This window comes from Habropoda laboriosa, unplaced genomic scaffold (assembly GCF_001263275.1).
Source record: "Habropoda laboriosa isolate 0110345459 unplaced genomic scaffold, ASM126327v1 scaffold67, whole genome shotgun sequence".
NCBI classification, from domain to species: Eukaryota; Metazoa; Arthropoda; class Insecta; order Hymenoptera; family Apidae; genus Habropoda; species Habropoda laboriosa.
The window spans coordinates 5,176,018-5,182,504 of record NW_017100242.1 but is presented as its reverse complement, the minus strand read 5'-3'; the positions used below and the strand labels follow the sequence as shown (position 1 = coordinate 5,182,504).

At 41.2% G+C, this 6,487-nt stretch overlaps 1 protein-coding gene across 1 annotated transcript in view; it reads left to right on the top strand.

The window, feature by feature from the left end:
• LOC108571978 (methyltransferase-like protein 9) overlaps positions 1–6,487 on the top strand; it is a 41,374-nt gene that overhangs the window by 906 nt on the left and 33,981 nt on the right. The window lies entirely within an intron of this gene.

Genomic DNA, 6,487 nt, shown 5'->3' with positions numbered 1-6,487 from the left:
CGTGCTCGGTAATTATGGGATAATTACGTCCTCGATATTCCTTAAACATCTTCGAACGCAGCTCCGGGCTACTGTCCACGTCTTCGTTCCTATACATGAACCATGAGTTCGCCCTATTTATAATTACACCCTACGATTGCCTCCAATTTAACTCTTCTCCCAGTAACGAGCGATGATCACACTGAGGCCATGAATGTGCATCTACGGAGAAAATCACGAGCAAAAGTCCGCGAACTTGGACGCGTCGCGTCGTACGTTGCGCGCTTGTTTCACAACATCGAACGTCCTATTCTATTAATATACCGACAACACTTGTTTCATGGTTCACGGTTTGAACCCGTGGTGCGCTGTTACACAGCTGTTGAAAATCCTTATAAGATCGACGAACAGATGTTTTTTTTCGTGCTGAAATAATGCGGTGGTATAAATAAAAATCGAGGCGTAAAGGTTATGGAAAATCGATCAGATGTGTATATAAGTACTTGATAAATATAGAAAATGCTTAGAGGTTCGCGTGTAAATGTATAAAAAATGTCGACACAAATCGAAAGTTAAATTGGCAGTAAGATAACATCTTTTGAAAGAATGTGTCCTTGGAATATTTTAAAAGTAAAAAGTAACTTATAAGATTTTTTAACGAGATGGTAATAAACAAAAGGCATTAACGATGCATGCTCAAAGCTCGTCGTATTGTAAACATTGACTGAAAAACGAAACATTGAAACACCAAAATCTAATTAGCACTTTGACTGTCCAACTAATTCCAAGTATCGAACCCACGAAGTATATAGTTGTAACACAGTCATACATATATAGGGTGTCCACAAAGTGCTGTTAGAAATAAGTTTTAAACAGTAGTTGATACGAACAAATGCAAGAACGCTTTTCCTTCTCATTTTTTATATAAAATATGATAACATAAATAAAAAATTTTTCGTTCAAATTTTTTCAGGTTATTTCAACGTTGTTTTATATTTTTCAAATAAAACGCTATATTTCTGTTCCAACGTAATGCAAAATATAGCAAAGGGAGACATAACCTAACTCTTACTGTCATTTTTCAGTAAAACCTTTCGTTTCACACTTTCTCTCTTTTGCCCAAGCAAATCACTCGTCTTTCAATCGTATTACAATTTTCATTACGTCCTTTTCTTTCGCGTTAGTTTTACTTCCGCCTAAGGAGAAGAAAAAGAAAGAAAGAGGAAACATCTTTTTACGTTTGTTTTCCATTACGTACATACGAAATCGCACGGGCTGCGCACCCTACGCGTCGTCTGATCGCGTATTTATTCATCTAGCGGAAGAAAGAAGCTTTTATCGGTGTTTGCGAGAACCTTTCGCCGCGCGACAGAGAGCAAATCGATTCGGAAGGCCGCGTGCTCGAGCAGGTGCTCGCTAGGAAAAGGAAAGAATCTCATTCGGTGGCGTGAAACGAGAAATTTGAAATTCGTGTGAAGAGACGCCCCCGCGAGATTTCCCTCAACCCTCTGCGACCGAAATCGACGCGAGATGTTGCTTTTCACCCCCCTCTCTCCCCACTCTGTATAGCGATGGGTTCTTGTATACAGAGCCTGTGCTGGCATCGCCTAATATCCTTGAGCAGGCTGAAAACTTTACTCTCGAACCGAGTGGGGCGGTAGATACGTCGACCCGAGATGGTGTTTTAAGGTTTTTAAAAGACTGCCACGCCGTTCGTTTCTTCGCGGATCGCGGTAGCAAGGAGGGAGGGAGAGACGGCGTAGGACCCTGCTTTTGAAATATTAAGTGACTGATGGATGAGGCTCCTAAGGGGAAGAAAGAGAGGGCTGCTATGGTCAAGACAGAGATACAACTAGCGTCGAAATGTTTCCGTTCTTTTTTACGCCCCTTATCTGCCACCGTGTGTCCCATTTCTTAGGAATTTTAACCTCGTTGCTGCGGCTGTTCTCTACGAGAGCTTGCAAAACGTAGCGTATCTCACGCGAACTCCTAATAATAATATACTCGTGATAATAATGTTTGTTAACTTCGTGAAAAGAGGTAAAGGAAAGAACGCACTAAATGAGGTCAACTTCGCCGCGGTTGATGAATCTTCGCTTCAACTGCGTGATATATAGAATTTTTCTGTTCTTTTGATAAGAAAGTAATGATAATACTTTGAATAGTAATTGTTATTTGAATAAAGGGTAGCTTAGAATGATGACGATGATACTTTTAACGAATCAGCGAGTACAATGAAAGATGTGGTAACAAACGTGATAGGCTGCTCAGGCAGGAGCTCTGCGGGCAAGAAGGGCGCCCGCCGTTGCCCGCGGGCACTGCTACGGGCAAAGTTAACGAGGAGAGATAGGCAAGCCCGGGAAACACCGATTTGGATCATCTTTTGCGGATTGAGAGGGCTTGATATAAAATGAAAATATACTAAGCCATTCGTTCAAACGGATAAAACGGTTTACGAGAAACAGCGATTTAAAAAAATTTACGCCAAATGACAACCGCTCCAGTTCTGCTAGAGATAGGGTCACCGGCCATGGCCCAGTGGTTAAACTGACCATCAGACATTTGCTGGGCACTTAAATAACAGACAATGTGTAGGCGCCTGCCTGATAGATTTGGAGGAGGCCTTTGACACAGTTTGGCTCGAAGGATTAATATACAAATTAGACAAACTCGGATTTCTTTAATACCTATTGAAAATAATCTGGAACATAACAAAACAAGAAATTCCAAACTTCTGATGACAAATACGTCTGTGAAAATCTTCAAGGTCTCTCGAACGGCCTTCAACAAGGAACAGTAAATTCCCCATTCAACGTATTCACGGTCAATCTATTAAAGCTCTTCGAGCTAGACGATGATCCCTCGGTAAATGTAATAGCATTCGCAGATGACTTAATAATACACGCTATCGATTACAAACAAACAAGAATACAGAACAAACTCTAAAACCTATTTAAAAAAATTTGTAATTATTTCGATAACTGGAAATTAAAAATTAATACAACAAAATCACTTCCTTAGAGCGATAAGAGAAAATGATAATGGAATAATATTAGGCCTATTTTACCCACAACCATAATACATTTAAAAAAAAGACAAGGAACGATATACACATTCTCGGAATTGTTTCCCTACCTTGATTTCGATGAACTTATCACAGACAGCAATAACACAGCAATAATTTATCATACAATCGATAACACAGATAACAGAACACACGTAAGATACTGCACACAGCTACCAAATAGAGACAAAGGAAACTAAATCGAAGGAAAACGAAAACTACTGGTGGTTTAAATAATTGCAGAATAGACATTTTTGCAAACCCAGAACATTTTTATTTTGGGCGCAGAAATTGATAAAAAATGGGGGGGGAAGTAGCGTGAGACCAAGAAAAACGCCAAAAAATATCAAAATCTAGAAAAAATCAATATGTCAGTTTACAGGAGCGCGAAGAGCCATTAAGACTGAAGATGTGAATAACGCAAATGCATACTTTAGTGTGGGGAAGTAGCGTGAGACCAAGAAAAACGCCAAAAAATATCAAAATCTAGAAAAAACCAATATGTCAGTTTACAGGAGCGCGAAGAGCCATTAAGACTGAAGATGTGAATAGCGCAAATGCATACTTTAGTGTGTTTTTTTTTTTAACAATTTGAATGTAATTAGAAATGGCAAAAAATCTCATAAAATTGTTAAAAGGGAGAGAAAATGAAATACATATTTTAAAAAAAATTACGGGAAGACGCGAACGCATGATGGCAGCGTTCTAGTCACTTATGTCAGCTTAACCATTAGGCCACGGCCGCTGACCTTATCTCTAGCAGAACTGGAGCAGTTGTTATTTGGCGTGAATTTTTTTAAATCGTTATTTCTCACAAACCGTTATCCGTCTGAACGAACGGCTTGGTGTATTTTTATTTCACATCGAGCCTTCTAAATCCACGAAGGATGATTCAAATCGGTGTGTTTTTTCTCGGTTGTGTAAGAGCAAGTAACGTCGACAGTCGTGAATGGAGTAGGGAACAACGGTATTGATACGAGTGTGTGATCATGAGTTACCATGTGTTGGTTACCTTCGCGAGGTGTTTCGTACCATCGGTTGCTTTTTTCAGCACGTACGATCACTGTTACATTCATGTAGTGCCCCGCCACAGGATCGTTGCTCGAGCCAGCTTGGCTCACTGCTGGAATATCGCTCGAGTTTGTCTAACTACTTCACATAGAGCAACTTCGAGATCGACTCTGCCAGGTTGGTCACCTGTGACCGGAGATTGTTTCCTCGATGGGGCCACGGTGGTCATCGGTGACCGGAGTCACCAGTCAAATGTTGAGAATAATTAAAATAAAATGAATATCGTCGACTGAAAATTTCGAACATCGTAGCTAACTAGACATTATTTTAAGTTTAAAAAAAAAAATAATGAAACATAATATGATATTATGCTTAGAACAATGAAAATTTTCTTGTGGCCCCCTGAGAGCAGCGTGTTAACCTTCGGAAGACGATTGCCGGGTCATCGTTAACCCGGCTTTTAATATCTCTTGTTTCAACCGACGTTCAAACAGAATCACGACTCTCCTCTCCTTGTATTACGAATATGTCTGTTATTTTAATCATAGTAAATTCGTGGTTTAATAAAATGTGGTTTCGCTTGCGTACGAAAGAAGGTTTTAGCATTGGGTCACATTTGACCCGGCATCCGCCGATAATACAGATTACCAACTAAAATATGTAAAGCACAACCAAGTAAAAATTTCTTTCAAAAGTAAGAAGTTTACGAACCTTAGGAAATCTGAATTACGGTTTTCCTCCATTTCAGTGTTAAAAGAACGCTATCGAAAAAGAAAATATTGAATTTGACTTAAACAGGTATTTAAAATATCCCTGAGATTAAGTAACGTCATATAAACAACATTCTGCGTGCAATATATCTTATCTCCGAAATATATATCACTTGTCGTATTTTTAATCAGAAATACAAACATCCAGAGAGTTTCAAATAAATTCAAAGAGAACTCTCTCCGAGCCTCGATACAATTCGAACGTAGCAATGTCAAAAACACGTACATCTACATACTCACATTCCGTATCGCCCGGATTGCGGAAAGAAAGCAGACATCGCCTGAGTGTATTCCTCGCGAGTAAGATAGCAGCGCGACACCGAGTTGAAAGAACCGCGTCGTGGACAATTTGTACGAACGTCGAACGATTCGTCATCGTCAGCTGTGAGTCGTGCGCGACGAAAAAAGAAGCAGAAGAAAATGCAAAGAGCGAAAAAATAAGTCCACGGCTACTGCGATTATAAACTTCGAAGCGTGCTCGAAGATAAATCTCGCCGATGATAAATATGATAAATACATGGTCTAGGTAGTTCGCGACGAGTAACAGCACGTGACACGCATAGCCGAGATTAAAGAACAATGCAAATAATATCGAGCCACGATACTCATTATACCCGGTGGTAGCATACCAAGTGAAACAGAGACGCTGAGAGAGGAAAAGACAGAGATAAAAGGAGAGACCGTTATCGTTCACGCGATATAGAACTGTTTTCAGAAAGGAGCGGCAAGTCAGAGGAGGATGATACGGCTCGCGTTTATGGCCGTGTAACGAAATCTAGGATCTTCCGCGGCACTTCCTCGTACAGAATCGCGGAGAGGATGATGTTGTCGGATCCTCAATAAATTCGTATGGCCGATGGATCTTTGTTTATCAAGTCGTATAATCGCGGGCGTGCGCGCGCTTACGAACGAGCGTGCGTGGTGGACCGGTCACGTCGAAAAACTGATTTCTGGACTGTAGATCCCCGCTCGATCCCCGAACAGAAGAGAGTCGTATTTATGTCTTTATTCGTACACAGAATACCGGTTCTCCACAGTGGAGAGAACACGATCTCTTCGGGTGGATTCTTGTTCGCGTACACGATACGCTTTGTCGCCGAACTTCTTGCGTACGCGACGCGAGTGCCCGATGCCGAAGGCCGGGGGACCGACCGGCCGATCGATTTGAAAGTCGCGGTGCAAAAAACCGCCGTTCAAAGACTGGTCGGTGAAACGAAGGATTTCATTAAGCTCTTCCCCGGGCCCTTTGGTATTTCGCATTTTTGCCGATTTCTTCGCCGCCGCCGGCGCGGCTTTTCGTCTCGGCCGGACCGTGAAAAAGTAATAAGCGCCCCTAAGCGACGTTAACCTACGCTCTTTCTCTCTCTCTCTCTCTCTATCCCTCCCCCCTTTCGATTCGATGCATTTCGTTCTGACACCGACGCGATCGTATAACATTTCGATTCGACTGTAGATAGTTTAATTTAACCCTTTATAACGCCGTGTGACTTAGAAGTGGCTATTTCATGCCAAATGACTGTTGTAAATTTACTATTAATTATTCTAAATAATATAAGAATGGGTAGGGTGACTCGTCGGTAGCTTTCCAAGTCAAGCTACACTCCCTCGCGACTAATGTTAAGATGGGTGACCGCCAACGGAAAAAAAAAATTTATATATGTAC